General features: G+C 41.8%; 1 protein-coding gene across 1 annotated transcript in view; it reads left to right on the forward strand.

Moving 5' to 3' along the window:
• Window positions 1-4,945: 4,945 nt before the first annotated feature.
• LOC103256279 (exocyst complex component 2-like) overlaps window positions 4,946-22,282 on the forward strand; it is a gene marked incomplete at its 3' end in the record, with an annotated part of 57,339 nt that continues 40,002 nt past the window's right edge. Inside the window, exon 1 of the mRNA XM_008054177.1 lies at window positions 4,946-4,992. The remainder of the gene's footprint in view (window positions 4,993-22,282) is intronic.

Genomic DNA, 22,282 nt, shown 5'->3' on the forward strand with positions numbered 1-22,282 from the left:
GCTGCCAAATTCTGCATACTGATGTTTGCTGGCTGATTTTGGAATTAGGACCAGAAATTTAAGAAAAAAGAAAGAAAACACTTGACACTCTTCATATTAACAAGAGTTCCTTTTCTCTCTTGAGTGTTTGGCTTCAGAAATACAGTATTACTTGCTATTATTATTATTCTTATATTAACCTGGGAAGAATCTATGAGTTCTCAAGTCCCACACATCTTGGCTTCATGGCAGGGTCTGGGAAATGGCATGCCATGAAGACCTGAAGATGCAGGGGTGTCCTACAGCCAGTCACTTCCTTTCCCTTGATTTCCTTTCCCTTGCTACTGCCAGTCTTGGCTTCACCCTTCCTAGCATTCCCTTCACTGGATGACGCTGGGGCTGTGGAGTTTTTGCACATGAGAGCAGGACTCAACATGTCCTCTGATAGGAAGAAGGATACAGTCATGCTAAGGCCCAGGACCCAGTGTGTCTGCATAAAATGTCACCTATTCTACTTTCCTTGATGTATTTCCCTAAAAAAGTGTGCAATTCAGCACATAAAGGTCTTTCAGTTGTGATACAGACAGGTTGTTTCTTGTCTATGATGATGACAGTCTTGGCTGGATTTCCTCAGAAGCCACCCTGAGATCCTTTCTAGGGCTAGCATGCTCCTTGCTAGGTACCAGTAGGACATAGCAGGAGGGGAAAGGGGAGGCCGAGGAAGATGTGTTAGGGGACACCTCCCTGGTGGGCCTGGAGCAGCCTCCATGGGGACTCTGCAGTGCAATGGACCACAGGCCACCAAGCAGCTCCACCCAGGAGTGACCATGCTAGGGCATTCACATGACAGCTCCATGCTAGCCATTGGCCACTGACTGGAGCCTGCTGCTGAGCGAATCAACTTTCTAGCACTTACAACTTGCTGGGTCCAGAAGGAAGACACTCAAGCACAAAGCGAGGTGCAGGTGTTCCTAGAAAGCAGCCTTTAGTTGAGGGGGTCTGGGTGGGGCATTGGTGACTTCTGATACTGTCCCTCCCTTGCTCAGACCCACTGGTATACCGTGTTTTGGTTCTGATTCCTTGTGGTGGTGTCCAGTCGTATTCAACTTGGGGGAAAACTCCACCTCATGAGGGTCGGTGGGGAGTGGGGGGTGCTACAGTGTCCCCTGCTGCAGTAGGTCCTGCGGCCATAGTGATTCCCATCAGCTTCTTCCTTGGTTGCCATTCTAGATAATCTTCAGCTGCAAGTAGCACAATTTTTTTAAAATTTAATTTTGTTTAGTTCTTTTCAATTCACTCTTAATCAAAGCAAGTAGCACTTTTGTAACCCAAGTTGCTTGCTTGATGAAGTAGCCCAGATCTCTCTTCCTGCAAGGTCTGAACTTCTGGTTACCATGCTTCTGTCAGGCCAGGGTTGCTGTCTGGCCCACTTACTGGTATCAGCAAGCAAGGAGAGGACTTGAGTGGGTGAACCATCCCAGCCGCTCAGTATCCTGCTATGGCTGCTCTCTGGTGGGTTTTCCTGGGAGACACACAGTTAGGCTGAAGGCTGGGTTTGTTTGAGAGGCACATGTGTTCTGTGGTGAGAGGCTGCAAGTCCACAGTATTGCTGTGCAGTTCCTCCCAGTCACTGTCCTCTCCACCTTGCTGTCTCCCACCTTTGGGGATATCTACACCAGAAACAGGTAGGTGCTCTTGGTTAGTACAGCCTCCATGGCAGCCCAACTCTGCCAGGAACTCCACCCACGCCCAGCTCCAGCCTGATGACAGCAAGCACAGGTCAATGGATTTCTCAGGCCAGCAAGTACTAACCCAGATTTGAACCTCATACACCCCACAAAGTGTCACACCCCAATTGCTTGGGGCTTTCTTTGTAATGTAGGGAGACTCTAAGGTGACCAAAATTACCTAAAAGGTACACTTTTGACAGAGAAAGGGGCACTCATAATAACTAAGCCAGGATAACAGACATAAACCAGGCTTATCCTAGGAAGAGTGGAGCATAGTGTATCAGTCCTAGATTTCTGCCATCTTTTCCTATAGAACTGGCTGATTCTAGGACGGTCAGAAAAATCTATCTAAATATCCTTTCATATCAACTTAAGCTTACTCCATGGTCCTGTCTAATGTTATTGCTTTGCATAGACTCTCAACTCCTCTGTTCCCTGCTTCTTCTGCTGTACTAAACTCCAACCTTGGCTACAACTCATTTTCTACTAATGCCCTGCTTGTACCAGAGTGCCAAGACTCACCCAGCAGGCGAACTGGCTTCCATTTAACCCCAGGGCCCACCTAGCAGGCTGACTGACTCCCTTTCAGCCACAGGACCACACCCACAGGCTGGCTGGCTCCCTTTTGGCCATAGGACCACACATCCTAGTGGCATTTTGCTCTGTCCAGCAATCTTACTACATTTCCTTAGTGATTGTTCAAAATATTCGAGATAACAATCTCAGCTTTCTCTACAATCCTCCCTTGTCCTGTGCTCACAGATGATCTTGCTTGTTCTTTTGCTAATGAAACAGAAGTATTTAGAACATGTTCTCATTTCCTCCCACCATGACTACAACCAACCACATCAGTACGTTCATATCCTGCTCCCTCTCCTGCTGCCAGACTGCACTCTGCTGGTTCTTTTCTAGGGAGAGCCTTGGGCCTTGTGCAATAGGTCCTTCCCTCTCTCACCTTCTCAAGGACTTTATTCTGCAGTTGCTCCTTCTCTCTTTCACATTGGCATTTCCTCTCTACCTGGCAATGGCTCCCATCTTAAACTTTTCCTTTGAGACCATGTCCTTCTGACAACTACCCCATATCTCTGATCCCTTTGTTGCAAAATTCCCTGAAGTAGTTGTCAAAGTTGGCAGATAATAATAGAGAACATCCAGTTAAATTTGAATTTCAGTTAAACAATGAATACAATTTTAGTATGAGTATATCCTATACAATATTTGGGATATACACTGAAAAATACTAAAACGATATTTTAGTGTAAGTATGCCTCATGTAATATTCATATAGATTTGCAACTATACTAAAAATTGTTCCTGAAATTCAAACTTAACTGGGCATATTGTATTTTTATTTGTTAAATCTTCCAACCTGGATTGTCTAGATTTACTTTTTTCTACTTCACTTAATACTCTCTTCTCAGTTCACTTCGATGAGACTTTGGTACCCCACACTCCTTTGAAACTGCTCTTGTCAAGGATGGCAACGTGCCAGATTCACTTGTCTCTGGAGTCTTGGTTTCAAACTACTTTTTCGACACTGGTTAATCAATTCCTCTTTCCTGAAACTTTATTTGCTTCTGGGCCTCGCTACCGTCCTCACTTTCCTTTCTCCTTGGCCTTTTTGTCCCAATCCTCTCCTCTTCCTGAAGTCTCTGACACTCTAGCTGTTAGTCCCAAACCTCTTCTCTTTAAAGCCACTTGCTAGGAGATCTCATGCAACCCACAGCATAAATAGCATCCACCAACTTATGACTGACAAAAGCATATATCCAGTCCTGTCATCTCTCCTGCATTGTTACCTCGTATTCCAAGGGCCTACTCAACATCTTCACTGGAATGTCTAATTGCATTTAAAATTTAAAAACAGAATTTTTAGTTCTCCTCCCAATTTTTTCCTTCCTTGGTCTTTCTTATTTTAGTTAGTAGAAGCACCTAGTGGTTAGATCAATACCTTGGAGCCATTTCTTTCTCACAGCCCTCAGTAAGTCTTGTCAATTTTGCCATCAGCACACACTGTCAGTTTGACCCCTTTTCATCATCCCTTAGTGCCTGCCATTCTCCTTTCTTGCCCAGAATGCTGAAGTCGCTTAGTGATGCTCCTTTTTGTCTCTCCACACCATGGTCTATCCTCAGCCGGGGAATGATGGGGATGGGGATGTGACGGTCCTCTACTCATCTTGTTATCTCTAGTGTCTGCATGGTACCCTGCTGATGAAAGTGTTCACTCAGTGGGTAGCAACATTCAGGGGTATCAAGTAGTGCAGCTCCCTGACCCATTGCCTCCCCCTGACCCAGTGCATCTTCCTGACACTGTGCATCCTTCTGATCCGGTAGACTCTCCTGATCCATTTCATCCCCTTGACTACAGCGCATCCTCCTGACCTCACTTCAGTCCCCTGACCGCAGGGCATCCTCCTGATCCAGTGCATCCTCTTAACCCCAGTGCAGCCCCCTAACTTAAGGGTATCCTCCTGATCCAGTGTATTCTCTGATACCAGTACATCCCCCTGACCCCAATGCAGCCCCCTGACTCCAGGGCATCCTCCTGACCCCAGTGCAGTCCCTGGGCTCCAGCGTAGCCCCCTGACCCCAGTGCAGCCCTGGATTCTATATATTCTCCTGACCCGGTGCATTCTCCTAACCCCAGTGCATCCCTATGAGCACAGTGCATCCTCCTGACCCGATGCATCCTACTGACCCGGTGGGGCCCTCTGACCCGGTGCAGCCCCCTGACCATATGGATCATCCTGACCTTGTACATCCTCCTGATTTGGTGCATCCTGCTTACCCAGGCGACCTCCTGGCCCTGTGCAGGGTCCACAGGTGTGAAATGTGGCCCTACAAACGCACTGTCACGCTAAGTCCTCTTTGAGATCACCTGAAGGCACAGGGACAAACGGTGCACGCGTCGCCCCCGAGCTGTTCCTTCTCATCCGTATCTCTCGCCGAACACTAGAACTGCCCAGCGAAAAACGCCTTTTCGCGCCCGTTCGTACGGTCAGGTCCCTGGAACCCAAGTGCATCCTCCTGACTCAGCGCATCTCCTGTGTCCGCTAGTCCTGCTGCTTCCTGGAGGCTCGGCGGGTTCGGGGATCGGCGCTCGGCAGCCCGATCGACGCGCTCGGCGCTCGGCGGATCGACGCGCTCGGCGCTCGGCTGCCCGGCGGATCGACGCGCTCTGGCGGGCGGAAGTGCGGCACTGGCCCTGGGCGTCCGCGTCCCGGAGCTGAGTGGAGACCCCCGGGACCCGTCTGTGTGGCTAAGCGGCGACTGAGGACTGGAGGTACGTGTGGGCGCTGGAGGGCCCGGCCGCTGGGCTTGGCTGTAAGTGCGCGCCGTCCAGGGCCCCCGGCCCTTGCCGGGCTCTGCGCCGGGCTTCCTGTCCTACCCCGCTTAGCTGCAGCCCCCTTCCCACGCCGGGCCCCGCCAGGTCCGCGGCCCCCACGCCGGGCACCTGCCGGGCTCCGCGCCCCCTACGCCGGGCCCCGCCAGATCTGTTCCCTCCGACCAAGTACCCGCGCCCTCCACGCCGGGCCTCGCCAGGTCCGCTCCCCTCTCCCTCGTCGGACACCTGCCGGGCTCCTGCACGGCTCCGCGCCTTCCCTACGCCGAACCCCACAAAGTCGGCGCCCCTCAAGCCCGGTACCTGCCGGGTTCTGCGTTCCGCAGCACGGCTGCGTGCCCCCCGTCTTCTGCTGCAGCCCGTCCCGCGTGCTCCTTTGCTCTCTTGTGCACTTGTCCCTCTGCTGAGTGTGAGAATTTACTGGAGGAGCAAGGACTGAGATAGGTGTGGCGGTTGGTCTAGGTGCGCTTTCGTTAGGGCTGTGCCAAGCACTCGCCGGGCGCCGGTCCTTGCTCTCAGCAGGCACTGGCTCATTTGATCCTCGTAAGCATGGGGGTTGCTGTGTTTTCCCGTTTTACAGATGGGGAAGCAGCGGCTCATAGTGGTTGAGTGATGATCTGTGGTTGCATGGCAGCTGCCAGTGAGGCCGGCAGGCTGGCCCAGACGTGCACACCCAGCCCCGGAAGTCTGCTGATGCCCAAAGATAGTGTAAATAGAGACTTATGTTAATTCCAAGAAACGAACGGTTCTTGAAAGAACTCGATTTTAAACGGAAACAATCTGTTTTTAGTGTGCTGAAGGTCGACATACTAATAAGCCAGGGAAAATTTGTCTTAAGTTTAATAAAGATGAATCTGAGAGTAAACTTACAAGACAAACTTAAAAACATTTTTCAAATCATCTACACTTTAATCATCTGTGTGCACTATACAGCATTGAAAGTTTAGTTCTGAGATTATGTGGATCCATTTCCTAATGCATAATAATATTTTGTTTATAAATGTTAGTGTATGCTGGCCCAGGCTTTGTCGAACTGACTACTTTAATGACAAAGGATCTGAAAGCCAAAATCTTCCCAAGGATGTTCTTTATGTGAAAAGTTGGTGATTCACAAAGTGGTCTTAGAAAAAAGATGATGCATGCTTAGTACTTAGATGTTCTCTTCTGTTTGATTAAGAAGAAATTTAATACATTTAAGCAGAGAGTCCCTCAGTGTTACTTGGGACAACTTTTGGAAGTTATAGAAAATTTTTTTTTTTTCTTTTCAGGCATTTAGTTTCCTGTACTGAATACCATTTTGAACTATAGTTGACCTTTGGATAACACCAGAGTTAGGGGCAACGACCTCCCACGAAGTCAGAAGTTCCCATATAACTTCTGACTTCACAAAAACTTAATCTACTAGTAGACTACTGTTAACTGGAAGCCTTACTGATAACATGAACAGCCAATTAGCACATATTTTGTATGTTGTATGTATTATATACTGTATTCTTACAATGATGTAAGCTAGAGAAGATGTTATTGAGATAATCATAAGGAAGAGAAAATACGTTTACTATTTATTAAGTGAAAGTTCATTGTCATAAATATTTTCATCCTCATCGTCTTCTTGTCTTCATGTAGAGTAGGCAGAGGAGGAGGAAGAGGAGGGACCTTGCTGTCTCAGGGGTGGTAGAGGTAGAAGGGGAGGCAAGAGAGGCAGACACTTGGTATAATTTTCATTGAAAAAATCCACATATAAGTGCAGTTCAAACCTGTGTTGCTCAAGGATCAACTCTGTTAACTTTCTAAAAGATGACTGATTATTAATTTGCTAGGTTAAAATTTCATTCGTTCCACACATATATGTGAGCTCATTATGTATGAATCTGGGAAATGAAATTAGTACTCAAAAATTTTTGCAAAGGCAGTCTCCTGGCAAGGGATTTTGACCAATTTCTAGTGTGATACAAATACCTGCAAGATTAGACCATATATGAAGTATTAGTTGCAGAGTTATTCTTATGATTACTTTCTCACCATTCTCCAGTTTATTCATCTTAATCTAGACAGGGTTCCTAGTTCAGCACCCCATGCATAGTAGTACTTAAATGTTTATTGAATGGATATGTTTTAGGTCAGTGTAGAGTAGAAGATTTTGAAATTGGGTAGTAACATTGATCAGTCTGATCAGTAATAGTCTAGAATGTTGATTGTTCTCAAACACTGGGGAATGTGTACTTGGACTCCCTGACTACCTGCCTGTTGAACTCACATGGTAGTAGTGTCCACTTATAATAATATGCTTTAGAGTATGTTTAGTACAGTTTAAAGGAATTATTATTGATATGATCACACAAATTTAAAATAATTGGAGAGAAATTATATGAGTCTTGAGACTGTGAACACACCAATGGGCATCCTTGGTTCTCAACTTGAAAATCACAAAGACAAAAGGTATATTGGTTAAGCCTCAAAGCAACCATTCACTTGCCCTCGGGCTACCACTGGTCTACTTTATAGCACTAGCTGAGTTTTTTAGCCCCTTTGGACTCAGTTTTCTCATTTGTGTATTCAGAGAATACATGAAACTAGATTATCTCTAAGAATCCTTCTTGCTTTGAAATTTTCCGTCTCAGTAACCACTCAGCACTTATCTGTTTGTTATGTTAGGGGCTATAACTATTATTGGTATTTACATACTAGTCAAAAGATTAAGCTCATGCTGGATAGGGATTAGTTTTAATTATTTTTGTGTCTTGCAGTCTTAGGATATGCCTGACACATACATTAGAAATAAATAAGATTTGCCTGGATTTAGAAGGCGCATTTTTCCCCTCTTAATTAAGGAGTAGCTAAGTACTGAACTGTAGCATTGAGTGTAAATATATCAGGTGTTCAGAGGAGAGCAGGATCTGTTGGGTTACAGTGGCTGGGAAGTCTTAAGGAGGGAGAAGTGTTGCGGGAAGGTATGTGAACCTCTCTGGGCTGCACACCTGGAGCCCACAGTGAGTGAGTGTGTTTTGGATTATGGGTAGAGTGCCTTGAAGGACAGGTCAAGGAATTTGGAACTGATTTGTTAAACATTTTTTTTCCAGAAAATTGTATTAGGCCAGGTCAGAAACTTCCTGAACATTTATTAACTTAATGCTGTTGGCAGCATTTAAGAGTAAAACTAAAGCATTTAGTTTGCTTTATTTTTGTTTTGAGTTTAGCAATTCCTTCAGCTTAATACTTTCCACTTCAGATAAATATTGGTGCTAATAGTAGACACTTGGACTTGGGAGGCCTAGATTTCACTTTATGAGAAAGTGAGCTGCACAGGTGACTCCATGAGCACCCAGAACAGTACCTGGCACAGAGTGGCACCCAGTGACAGGTGTGCAGTGCCAAAGGTTCTCCCTCTGTGTCCTGCTACTGTGTTGCTTTGGCAAGGCTGGATCTTAGTTTTGTTTGTAAGTAGGCTGGATCTTAGTTTTGTTTGTAAGTATAGGTAAATTTTTCAAGAGCCTTTGTATTTTTAAAGTTTTGTGATTTTGGAAGGCAAATAATTTAACTTTTATTGTATCATAATTTTACTGAACGATAAAAAGCCAGGAATAGGCTTTTGTTTAATTTTAGTGAACGCCCTGTGTAAGTGACATGATGTATGTCTTTGTAAAGTCCGGGTCTTAGAAGGAATCAGAAGTCATGGCAGGTGGCTCCGATGAGATCTTAATAAAGGAGCTACTGGCAGAGGTGTGGGCAGGGTTAGGGAATGGTTGGTGAGGTGCAAGGAGTAGCTAACAACCAAAGGGACAAGGGAGAAAGTAGAGCCAGCTGTATGCTGAGACACAGAGGAGGATCTGACTTGCCAAAGAAGTGGAGCTGGTGGCTGGAGAAACAGTACTGAACTACCTGACCCTGGAGCTGGTCCACTCTGAAATATAAAACTCAGTATCTAACTCTCACTCACTTCCCCTACACCTCATGAGGAGGCTTACTCTCCTGTCAGTGTGCTCAACTGTATCATCTTTCTGTAGCATCTGGCAGTTGAATTCTCAGCTCTAGAAGTCTCAGCTCTTTACCTTTTGTAGTGCTAACCTGGGTTCCTAGGACCAGCTGGGAAAAATCGTGGTATGTAGATTTGTGCCCCTGTGAATTCATGCTTAACAGTCTCAATTGAACCATTAAGGAATCTAGAGTATTTTCCTCACTAGTCCCTGCTTTTGATCTGTGCAGAATCTAATTTTTAGTATTTTTTTCACGCTTTTCAAAGCTCTTATCCTTTCACATCTTCTCCACTGTTAGTAGATGACCTTACCACCTTCTTCATAAATAATAGAGTTGTCAGAGGAGAAGCCCATGGCCTTTCTGCCAAAAAAATTTCCTCCTTCCCCAGTTATAGTGGAAGACATTGTGTTTATGCTGAGATCAATCCCCTTATGTGGGCTTTGTATCCTGTTCACTCCTGGCTTTGTGAGGACTTAATTCAGTTTTTCATACCTTCCTAAAGGCTCTGTCCTGACAGCCTTTACACAATAAAGCAACACAGAGAAACAACAATGAAAAGTAGACTCCTCTCTTGATTTCATATTTCTCTGTTAAAATTTCTCTCTTCTTCACTTCTCAGCCAAATTTCTTGAAATAGTTGTTTGTAGTCAACTTCTGCTCACCTATCCCACTGCTGTCTGGTGTCAGTACCCAAACTCTACTGAAGGCCAAGGTCATCCAACAACCTCCTAGTCACAAAGTCTTGTTCCTATCATTTTTTCCCCAGTGTAGTACCTGGTACATGGCAAGTGCTTAATGAATATTTGTTTTAACTGAACAAATCTGAGAGTACTTCCTTTTCACAGTCTTAGTTTATTTGTTTCTCTGTGTTTTTCTGACATATAGGAGCCCAACACTGTTCTTGGTGACTGTATGTATCCCAATTTTTGATGGACTAAGCAAAGATGAAAATCAATTTTATTTGATAATGACTTCTTCCATCTTCTTCAAGTGATCTGACTTTCTAGAGGGGGGAAAAAGACTCTGGACCTTTTTTTTCCTAAAAATTCCATTTCCTAAAATGTTAATGTTTTGTCTATTCAAGTAGATCTAATGAAGAGAGAGTGGTAGGGCACTGGGTACAACTGGTAGTAGATTTATGAATGAATAATATGATGTTCTTATATGAAACTATCTTTCTTTCTTCCTTCCATTAACAGGTGTATCTTCTTTGACATTTTTTTTCTTTTGTTTGTTGGGAGTGGGTGGGTGGAGGGGGTTGGATTTGCACTGGCCTACTTCATTTTTTACTGTCATCACTGTCCAGTGGCATCATTTAGGGGACCAGACACCTTTAGACTTGTAGCCTTTTCCTGTGCAACGTAGTGAAGGTTCTCGTCCTTCAGGAAGAGACTTAGGGTAGTCAAGGTAGGGGGCTTTATGGTTCCTGGGAAATAAAGGAGACTTATGAGTAACTGTTCCAATTAAGATAGAATCCAGCACTTGTTTTACAAGACTAGCTGAGTAACCCAGTATTTATGTAACAGATCAGTTACATGGGGGCTCTAGGAGCCAAGTTGTCAGACTTTCCCTGTATACTGTCTTGCTTCCAGTATTGCTTCCTGATCACCTTATATATACTTTTTCTTCCGGTATTCCTTATCTCCAAACATTGTAGCAGGAGGGAAGGTCTATGTTTTTTTTTTTCTCATTTTAAAAATGAATGGATGAATAAATTTTTTAAAAGTGCCTTTTATCGAGCCGGGCTCGGTGGCTCAGCCTGTAATCCCGTGCCTTTGGGAGGCTGAGGTGAGTGAATTGCCTGAGCCTGCGGGTTCGAGACCCGCCTGGGCAGTGAGACCTCATCTCTACAATAAATCAAAAAATCAGCTGGGTGTGGTGGCGCATGCCTGTAATTCCGGCTACTCGGAAGACTGAGGCGGAAGGATCGCTGGAGCCCAGCAGGCCGAGGCTGCGGTGGCCGGGAGCGGCCACTGCACTCCAGTCTGGACGACAGAGTGAGACTCCAACTCAAAAAAAAAAAAAAAAAGTGCCTTTTATCAGTTATAGTGTTTATTAAATTACTGCATTTTTCCCCAAAAGAATAAAAATAAAAACATTTATGCTTTCATTTAAAACCATAGATGGTTCAATTATTTTTTGTTTGTAGAGGTAAAGAAGGAAAAGAACTGTAAAAAGAGGGCTAGGAAAGCAGGGATGCATTATTTCTAATCTCTTCAGACCTTCCCTTCTGACACCCAGTAAGTTGTCTTAGTTAGGACCTCTTATCAGGTTCTTTCTCTGAACAATTTGAACCCCATGGTTTTATTCACATTTGTGCATTGTTATATTTTTATGAACCACAGTTTTTGGATGGATCAGGAGGAGAAAGGTGATTAATTTAGAAAACTGGACCACAGAGTTCATGACCTTGTCTCTGATTGTGCCTCCCATTCTGTGCTGTTAGATGTTAAAATTTATAGCAGTACTGATATAACTTGACCCTGACCCTATTTAGGAAGAGTGGAGTCTGAGTTTACAGAGAACTGAGGAGAGAAATTAGCATTCTCCCGATCCCTTTTCCCAATATCTCTGGGAGATCCCCTTAGGAAAGTGTGGTAAATTCTACACTTTGGTTCTGTTGCAGGGTGCTCTGACAGTCTGGCCGAGTATAAACTCACTAGGCACCTCTGCAACTAGAGTTTTCTAGGGTTCTCTGGATCTACAGTGGTTCTCAAGGTGAGGGTCCCTGGTGATTCTTAGATGTCTATGTGTACACAGATTGTTACAGTGCAGATTTTCACTTAGTGGGATTGAGCCGAGCTTTGAGATTCTGCTCTTCTGATTTATTCCCTGGTGATTCTGATGCTACTAGTTTGGGTAGCATGTGGGGAAGAGTGGGCTTTGGGAGGTTTTCTGTTTTCTTTACTTTTCTTTTTTTTGTTGTTGTTTGTGCGGGGAGACATTCACTTTTCTATAGCCTAATCTTTTAGGAAAATAGTGCTTTAACATCATGAGGCTTTTCTTGGCCTGTTTAGTAAAAGTTCTCCAAGGGCTGTGTGAGTTGGAACTTATATTTTTCCAGTTCCTGGTTTTCTCCCTTTAGCTGAACCGTCTGGGGGCATGACAAGGGGATACCCTGATTGCTTGTTTTGTTCAGAGTTTTTGTGTGTGCTATTGAAATCAGTAAAACTGTTTTTACTAACTGCTTTTATGATTCTAAAACTCCTGTTTGGTTGTGGCTTCATTTTCTCATTTTTTCTTTATATTATTTTTACTAGTTCATTTTTACTATGTATTTTTAGCCTGTTCTGTAAAAAATAACTACTGTCTTTTGTTCTACCAATAAATGTTTTTGGAAAATTAAGATTATGGCTCAATGAAATTTGGGAAAATTATAAAATTAAAATTTTCTGACCTCTCTTGCAAAAAACACTTTAAATTCATCCTCGTATACTTAGCTAATGGAAAAGGGGCAGAGAGGTTAAAATTAATATAGTACATCTGTAAAGAAAATGCAGTGATTGAAGTATACAGTATAAAATTGTAAAAAAAATGTAGACTTTTGTCTGTATTTCAGTGAAATGTTTTTGTAATAGTAATTTTGACTTTTGACCTGTGATGGATAGGAGGTTAATTGATGTTAAATGGATGCTTTGTTAATCCTTCATCAGCTACCAAATTGGTATGGAGAGTGCAGGTCAGGACTGCACAAGACCATGAACAGCTTGTTTTCTCAGTAAGGCTATGGCTTCTACCCCTCCCCCCCATACAACCACACACCACTCTCCCCAACTGCACTAGGGAAGCCTCTCCTGTCACCTCCCTCTTCCCCCACCCCATCGACCTCCTTGCTCCTTCCCCCATCCTTCTCATTCTCTCCAGACTGCTGCCTAGTGACAGCTTGTAGATGTTGCGTGCAAGGGAGTTCAGCTGGCGCTGTGTGGTCTGAGTGTGTGGTCTCCAGCTCAGCCGAGAGGCTGCTAACAGGGTGGATGAGTGAGCAATACTGTTTACTTTAATTTATTTCGGATGCCTGAGTTGTGCCCAGAGCTTCTCCCAAGCTCGACTCAGCTCGCAGCTTCAATCCCTCCCAGCTGTGGTGCAGCTTGAATGAACTCTGCGCTGTCCCTGCCACAGGCACTTCCCACAGTATCTGCCTGCTTCAGCCCTCATAGCTCAGAGATGCCGGAGGCACTGTGAAGTGCTATGATTATTTTGCTTTCACTGTCTCAAGATTTATGGCTTTCAAGAAGTTTCTTTTGAGATAGAGCTAGAGAAGCAAAGCAGAAATTGTAAGATAAGTGACAAAGTTGATGTATTTTTAGAAATTAGGAAAGCTATTATATAAAATTTGGATCAAATTAATCCAACTCTGCTCATGTAGAGAACCTGGGAGTTAGTGACATCCTATCATGTTTAACAATTTTAGTGAAATTAACCAATTTAAGCTGCCAGTTGATTCCTTGGTCTTCTTTGAAATTCTGCATTGATTTTGGCATGGCTGCTTACTGTTCTTATTATATTTGTCAGTAGTGATATTGACTTATTTCATCCTAAAGATTTGACAAGTCAAGACAAATAAAATTTTGTTTTTTGTGTAACAGTATAAATTTAGGATAGTCTCTTTTTCTCTAATTCTTTCATTATAAATAGCTTAGTAATATTTTCTTGATTTTTGTCCCTCACTCATTCCTGAACATTCTTTTTGAGATGTTTACAGAGAACTGAGGAAGGAGTATTTGAATTTTGTTATTTGAATAAACATATAAAGACTTTTGATATTGCATTGTTTAGCTTCTTTTTCCCTGTCTTCCTGGCAGTCTTGCTGGAGTGGAGTTGGTGTTGTTGATGTTTGACAAGGATTAGAAAGTCCAGGCTACTGACATTTTCCTGAGAGGTTGACATGTGGGACTTGTGGTGGTTCTGCTGTTTTCCTGCTACACTTAACCCTGAGCATTAATGCCTAATGATGTATCTATCCCTGAGAGGGTACAGCCTTTTCCCCCCCTTGTACCCCCTCAGTCTTGGCCATGGTTTTTGTTAGCCTCATCTGATCTGGAATCAGAAGACTTCAGTAATTTAACAGTGTTGGGTATTTTTAAAAAAATGTTATCTGTGCAAAAGACAGCTGCATTTCTATACACCAACAATAAACAAACAGAAACCCAAATTGAAAGCACAATCCCATTCACAGTAGCTGCAAAAAAAATGAAAATGCCTTGGCATCTTCCTAACCAGAGACATGAAAGACCTTTACAATGAAAACTACAAAAAACTGCTCAAAGAAATCAAAGATGACACAAACTAATGGAAAAATATTCTATGCTCATGGATTGGAAAAATCAACATTGTTAAGATATCCATCCTACCCAAGTCAGTCTACAGATTTAACACAATACCCATTAAATTACCAGCAACACTCTTCTCAGACCTGAAAATGACAATACAGGAATTCATATGGAAACATAAACAACCTTGAATAGCCAAAACAGTCCTCAACAAAAGAAACAAAGCAGGAGGTATCACACACCCAGACTTTAAACTTTATTATAAAGCTGCAATAATCAAAAAAGCCTGGTACTGGTGCAAGAACAGGCATATAGACCAATTTTTCATCCAGCTCATCTTTGACAAAGCCTCCATCACCAATGACTGAAGAGGAGAACCTATTCAGTAAATGGTGCTGGGAAAACTGGCTGACCATATGCAGAAGATTAAAACAAGATCCCCTACCTATGACCTTACATAAAAAATGATATTATCTTGTGTTTTGTGTTCATTTTTTGGGTTCTCTGTGGTGCTAATGATGTTAACCTAATGCTCACAGGAATTCTGAAGCACAGTTGTTTACAAAGTTGTACCACCGTCACCAACTGCTATCTGAGTAGAACATTTTCATCACCACAAAAGAAAACCTCGAATCCATTATCAGTCCTTTCCCATTTTCCTTTCCTCCAGCCACTGCTAATATACTTTCTATGTCTATGGATTCACTTATTCTGAACTTTCATTTAAGTGGAATCATACAAGATGTGGTCTTTTTTTTGTCAATTATGGCAAAATTTATGCATAGTATTAGTCATCACCTTATGACTTTTACCTAGGAAGTAAAGATTCTTTGTGTGTGTGTGTGTGTGTGTGTGTGTGTGTGTGTGTGTGTGTGTGTGTGTGTGTGCGTGTACAGAGAGAGAGGGAGAGAATCTTGATAAATAGTCAAGTAACAGTGTATAGACATTAACTTGTATTTTGGGAACTTTGGTATATTTAACAGGGACTGTGAAATGCTCTAGGCTTGTATTTGATATAAATGCTCTGTGTGTGATTGCCTTAGTCATTCAGCAATTATACTACAGCAATTGGTCACATAGGTACCTATTCTGTACCTTTCTTGATTTTCATCAGTAACACTGCTAATCGGATGTCTAAAATTTAATATAGAACTCTAAATGGATAAATTCTGCTTGAACTGAATCCCTCCATTCCTACCTTAGCTTTTATTGGGCTAACCTCCAGGAATGAACAGTGAGCAGAAAAAGGACCAGGGTTTTGCTCTGTGGTAACTAAAGTAGGAATTGTCCTCAACAACAGTTGATTCCCTTGCAGGGGCAGAGAGGCAAAGTGTCTGTAGAAACACAGTACTTTAGTAGCATTTTAAATAATGGTATTTCAAATGTATTTCTGTTGAAGACAAGTTCATCCTTAAAACAGAAAAAAATTACTACCTTTATTGGGACATTTCATTATTTAGAACTGAAACATTAGAATCTTTTTTTTTTTTTTTTTTTGAGATGGCGTCTCACTCTTGCCCAAGCTGGAGTGCAACTGCACACTCGCAGCTATCCCAGCGTCGACCTGCTAGGCTCTGGTGATCCTTCCGCCTCAACCTTCCAAGTAGCCGGAACTACAAGCGCGCACTACCACACCTGGCTAATTTTTTATTTATTGTAGAGACGAGGTCTCGCCAAGTTGCCTGGGCTGGTCTTGAACTCGCAGGCTCAGGCAATCCACTCGCTTCGACCTCCCAAAGTACTGAGATTATCGGCTGAGCAACCAACCCCGGCCTAGAATCTTTTTTATATATTCTCAGTATGGTCCCACCCTCTTTTACAGGTGGATTTTTAAAATTGAAAATCAAACTTTAATCAATTTTGACCTAGTTTTTTCAGGACTAAAGGATGGTTGAAAAAGAAGTTTTCTAATACAAAGATTTATGAGGTAAAAATTCATCTTGGTTTAAACATTTAAAATATTTTTTGATGGGGAAAAAGGGGATATAGCATCAAATATCTTAACCTACAAATTAGAATCTCTGGTTTTTTGATAATTCTGTATGGAAGCAGTACTAGAATATCAAACTTTTCACCTCTTGGACCTTAAAATTATAGATCAGATTTGAACTTGACCTGTTGTTACCTGACGGTGACCCATAGAAAAGAAGTTGTTCTGCTTAAATCTTTGTGGTTTAGATTCATCTAATTTTCTGTGGCACAAATTGGATTAAGAATCAATAGGTGCTATCTTGGGTGGTTGATTGTAAACTTTTAGGGCTTTCGGTTTCTACAGTGGTTTTTGGTGGTTACTCTTGTGGCACAACTTTATTGGTTTTTAAAAACTGCGTGGAATGTAGCACAGAATCAAGGAATGGTATATATTCTCCAGTGGAACAAATCTAGCTGACATCCTTCTTGAAGGCCACATCTGTGAAATCATTCAGAGAATCAGAATTATATACTGCTAGCGCCTGGTTTTGAATCCCAACTCTGCCACGTAACTGGCAGAGTTATTGGACCAGCTATTTAATCTTTGATAATTGTAACCCTGTTAATAAAACGATTTGGCATTTAGAATACTTCCTTCCAGAAACTTTGTATGCGTCTATATATTTATCTACATCTATCTGTCTATCTAAATTTGTATATATATTTTTCACTAATTAAATTAAATTCGTAGCTAGAATTTCACAAGACCTTTGGGGTCTCTGCTGCTTTTAGTGAAGAGCCAGAAGAAGAGCCTTTCAGGAATCCCATGTGTCCCCAGATCTGTCCATCTCAGCCACCATTTTACTGAGTGTCTGGCGCTGGGCTAAGCGCTCGGAGCATAAGAAAGAATATGATGGCTCAACCTGTAATCCCACACTTTGGGAGGCCGAGGTGAGTGAATTGTCTCAGCCCGCGGGTTCAAGACACCCGCCTGGGCAACTTGGTGAAACCTCATCTCTACAATAAATCAAAAAATCAGCCGGGCGTGGTAGCGCATGCCTGTAATTCCGGCTACTCTGAAGGCTGAGGCGAAAGGATCACCGGAGCCCAGCAGGTTGAGGCTGCGGTGACCGGGAGCGTGCCACTGCACTCCAGTCTGGGCGACAGAGTGAGACTTAAACTAAAAAATAAATAAATAAATAAAAGAAAGAATATGATGACAGTTCTAGCCAAGTCCATTGAGGGGTAGGGAACTCTTAATCAATAATTATTGTTTTCCCTCTCTTTTTCTTTAATGTAGGGAGTATTATTTGTTATAATTACTTTCTTAAGATAATTGATTTGCAAGAGGAATGGACAAGTTCCCCCCAAAAGCCTTTTTGGCAGAGTTGCCAAGAGGAAACCTTATGTGATCAGTGTTCCTTAGGAGGCCATCTGCTGCCTTGGATCCCTGGCCACGGGCTGCTCCACAGGGCTCTGGAATTGAACTTTTCTGTGTAGTTCAAGGCCTGCAAGCATTTCTAAAAAACATACATATGTGCTCATTGCCACAGGGAAGACAGTATAAAAATGTGTTTAGAAATGTGATTTACCCCTCCCCCCTTCTCTAGTCTTCCTTTCCTGATCATGTTAACTTCCCATGTGCATTCTTTTCACCCTTTTTTTTTTTCCATACAATATATATACTTGTATAGAGGTAGCTGTTTTGCCTTTTTTTTTTAATAGGGGCATTGGTTGGATCCTGATTCTAACACATCAATTGTAAAATAATTTTTAGGAAAATATGAAAGAATTGAGCTCTGGCTAGATACAAAGTCCTTTGTAGAGATACAAAACAAATTATGGACGAAATGATACGGTGTCTGGGGTTTGCTATAAAGTATTCCCTCAACAACTACGTAAGTGTTGAGGAGGAGGGTAGCTGAGATGAGACAGAATGTTGATGCAGGGTGATGGGAACATGGAAGTTCATAATGCTAGAACCTCTTACTCTCTTTTTTGTATGTTTACTATTTCCATAATAAAAAAGAAAAAAAGAAAAATCATTGAGAGAATCAGAATTGTATAGAGCTACGGCCTGGTTTTGAACCCAACTCTGCCACTTAACTGGCAGAGTTATTGGACCAGCTATTTAATCTTTGATAATTCTAACCCTGTTAATAAAACGATTTGGCATTTAGAATACTTCCTTCCAGAAACTTTGTATACATTTGTATATTTATCTATGTCTGTCTGTCTATCTAAATTTGTATATATATTTTTCACTAAATAATTGTAAGTATTCTTGTGGTCCTTCATGTTTTCCATAATGTTTCACTACTGTATTGTATGTCCTTGATTGGACCTTCACATTTAAATCATCTTCTGGTTATTTGGGATATTTTAATTTTTTCCTCTCTTACTCTAACACATTTTTTTTTTGCAATTATGGGAATCTTCATGCCTATTAACAATCCCCATGATTTGGATTATCTTAGTCGTTGTTCACCTTTCAAGAATATGTTCTGAGTTCAGGTATAGAAGCATATCTAAGGCTTTAACACACTTTGCCAAATTTTCAAAGTGTTGGAGTGGTTTGTGCTGCTGCCAGCTATGCATGAGAGCACTACACAGATTCTGGGGATGTAGTATCTTAAATATTTTGTGTTAAGTTAATATGCTGACAGTGGCGTCTTTGTTTTAGTTTGTGTTTCTCTCAAGTTGAAGTTTGTCCATGTTTGTATATTGGTGGCATCTTCCCTGTCTGAATTGTCTGCCTATGCCTTTCTCCAATTTTTTTTTTTTTTTGCGGCTCTTAGTATTTTCTTGATTGATCTTTGTAAGCTGTTTTTATATAATAAAGCTGTTCATGTTTTGTCATTTTGAATATTTTCTCAAACTTCCTTAGCTTTTAAATTTTGTTTTCTTTAATTTATTAACCTATAGAAGTATATTTCTATATTGTTGAGAACTTGGTATATTCACTGTTGTGATTCTTCCATGAAGTTCAACTATAGTCTTCCCACCTTGACAGCAGTAATATACATCTACTTATGTTCCTCTAATTTTAAAAATTCAATTATATTTATAATTGACTTTTTAAACAACCAGGAATTTTTTGTAAATGTTTGAAGTAATGTAAGCATGAAAATTATGCTCTGGACTGTAACAGAAGCATTTTGAGATTGGAGTTAATATACTAAAAGTTAAGAGGCAAGAAAATAAAGCAGTTGTTTGTTTAGAGTGAAATTAGGCTTAATCTTTGGCTATCCTCATGGTCAGTGTTTGGAATTTTTCCTTCATATTATAAAGAACAATGCTGTGGCTTTATTAAAGAAGTAGTTTCCCCACTAGTTGTAAAGTCCATGCATGTTGGTTCCTAGGAGGTGATCATGATTACATATGGTTACCGTGTTGTATCCAGCCCTCTCTGACTTGCTTTTTCCATCTTTCTTAAGTTGTGCATCATGAATCCCATAATGTTTCTCTATGTTCTCTTAATAAAATATTTTGTCTCAAAACAGATTAAGACCAGTCTTCTATAAGGTTGCTCGCTTAGTCTCCAACATGGCAGCACACTTAGTGACCCACCTAGCCCCCAAGTTCACTTACAGTTGATTTTTGACACATGTTACTTTTATATTTGTCATTAAAGTTTGCAGAACTCTTTGGTATATATGATTCCATTCAATCCTTTCAGCATACTTGTGATGTTATTCCTATTTTAAGATGAGAAAACTGATAGAGGTGAAAGGGCCCTGAATAAGTCATATAGTTGGGATTTGCATTTATGTCTTTTGACTCCTAGTTAAGTGTCTTTTCTACTGATTTTATACCTCTGCATAGCTGAAAAAGTTGGTTTGGCTGGTGAAGTGTGGTGTTAATGATATGAGAGGCTTTGCCCCATATAAGTCAACCTACTTTGTACTGATAAGAAACTGCTAATGGTGTGCTTCATGCCAGTTCAGCATCACTCACTGTTCATGACACACTGAAGGGTTGGCCAGGGAGCAAAGCACTTCTGGGAAACAGTTATTTTGGGGGGTGTTTCACACATATGAAAAACAACAGAGAGAGAGAGAGAGAGAGAGAGAGAGAGAGAGAGAGAGATTATAAGCACAACCACTGGAAGCCAAACTACTAGATTCTTGCCATTTGTGGGGTATTAGACCAAGTACTTAATGGGTCATCCTCCTAGGGGTGTTGTGAGGATTAAAAGTTATAAGATGGAAAGAACATTAAAAAGTGCTTGGACGTTATAGGCACTCAATAAATGTAACTATTGTTATTACTAGTTGATGTTTGCAAAATATCTGAGATATATTGTCTGTTGCTTAATGGCATCCTTTACTAATACTGTTTGTATTGTTTCTTATTTGATATTAAAAAATATCCTAAATACAGTCAGAAGTCTTGTTCATTTATAAATATACACACACCTCAAATGCTAACTGTGCTTTACACACAAAAACTTCAACCCACTAATGAAGAAGTCAAGATCCCATAAAGTATAATGTGGGAAATTACAGAGTCACCAGGGGACCTGCTCTTTCCACAGAGTTCAACAGGTTTGAAATAATGGGTGATGTGGTACCCATTTATTTTAGAATGGAGAAGGCGCCTCTTCATACACTCTGTAAAAGTCAGGGATCGGTTATGTTGGATCCTCCTGTCTGTCCTCAGTCACTAATCTACCTTGGATAAATGACCCCCCCAAAAACAGAAAAAAACAGTGTTATTACTGTGGCCAGATCCCCCTAAAGCACTTAAAGGAGCTAAGAATTTCTAAATATTCTTATTTTTTTCCTCCTTTCCCCATCCTGAGATCCCCTTTCTTTGGTGAAGAGGAAGGATTAGCATTCACTTGCTGTGGTTGAAAAAGGAAGACTTTTACAGTGTTAGGTTTTATTATTATCCAGGTATGGTAAGGCCTAGAAAGCAGGAGATGATTGTTGTAGATAATTATATTATAGTTTCCAAGAAGATGGGGTATGCTACACAACACAGGAGGCAGGGGGAGCCAGGAAAAACAAGGTCCAGAGCCTTCATTGTGTTTTTCATGGGAATGCATGGGCTAGGTTGGGTAGGCAAACTGAGCAGGTTTAGGATTGGATAGTTTGCATAATATTTTGGCGGGCTCTTCACTATAATATTTTGGAGGGCTTGTGGTTCCTAGTTGGTTGGCACGCAGGGAGACAATATCCCTGACTGCTAGAGCCTGATTGAAGGGGTCAGTATAGACTCTTGGTGGGTTGGTTTGCTTGTCACGGGTATATTCCCAGGCAAGTTGTGATTTTTGGGAATTAGCAAACCCTCAGAGGGACAGTCTCTTCCCTGGTCCACAAAGCCCCAAGATGTCAAAGCATCATAAAGTCACTATAAAAACATAATTCAGGATTTATTAACAGAGAGGAGAAAAGGTCAGAAGAGCAGTGATTCTAATTGCCAATGAGAAGAAGCATAAATCTGACCTAAAAAGAGTATGAGTGAAAGCTTTCATGACAGCCAACTCATTTCTCCCAAAGACTTTTGAAATTGTTGTGTTTTGAGGGTTTTTTTTCTTTCTACCATAGCTCAGGCTTATTACTGTTAGGCTTTAAGAAGTGTTCACAGCCACTGGGAAAAAAAAATGTTCACAGTTCACCTTTTGTATAAGTTAATTTTTTTTAAAAACAGGGTCTGTGAACTCTTTGGACGAAACATGACCTGAATGCTAGCTAGCTAAGAGAATAAAAAAAAAAGTCAGTTCCAAGGCTAAACAGATTATTTTTTTACAGAATTATTGAGGGAAAGGAAGTAATCATATCAGCAATCTTTATCATTCATTTGGAACTACTTGTTCTGTAATTATTGTAGCAATGAAAAACTCATTTTAGCCGGGCTCGGTGGCTCAGCCTGTAATCCTGCACCTTTGGGAGGCTGAGGTGAGTGGATCGCCTGAGCCCGCGGGTTCGAGACCTGCCTGGGCAGTGAGACCTCATCTCTACAATAAATCAAAAGATCAGCCGGGCGTGGTATCACGCACCTGTAATTCCGGCTACTTGGAAGGCTGAGGCGGAAGGATCGCCGGAGCCCAGCAGGTCGAGGCTGCGGTG

Source organism: Carlito syrichta, unplaced genomic scaffold (assembly GCF_000164805.1).
Source record: "Carlito syrichta isolate Samal-C Ts95f unplaced genomic scaffold, Tarsius_syrichta-2.0.1 Scaffold77898, whole genome shotgun sequence".
In the NCBI taxonomy this organism is placed as follows: domain Eukaryota; kingdom Metazoa; phylum Chordata; class Mammalia; order Primates; family Tarsiidae; genus Carlito; species Carlito syrichta.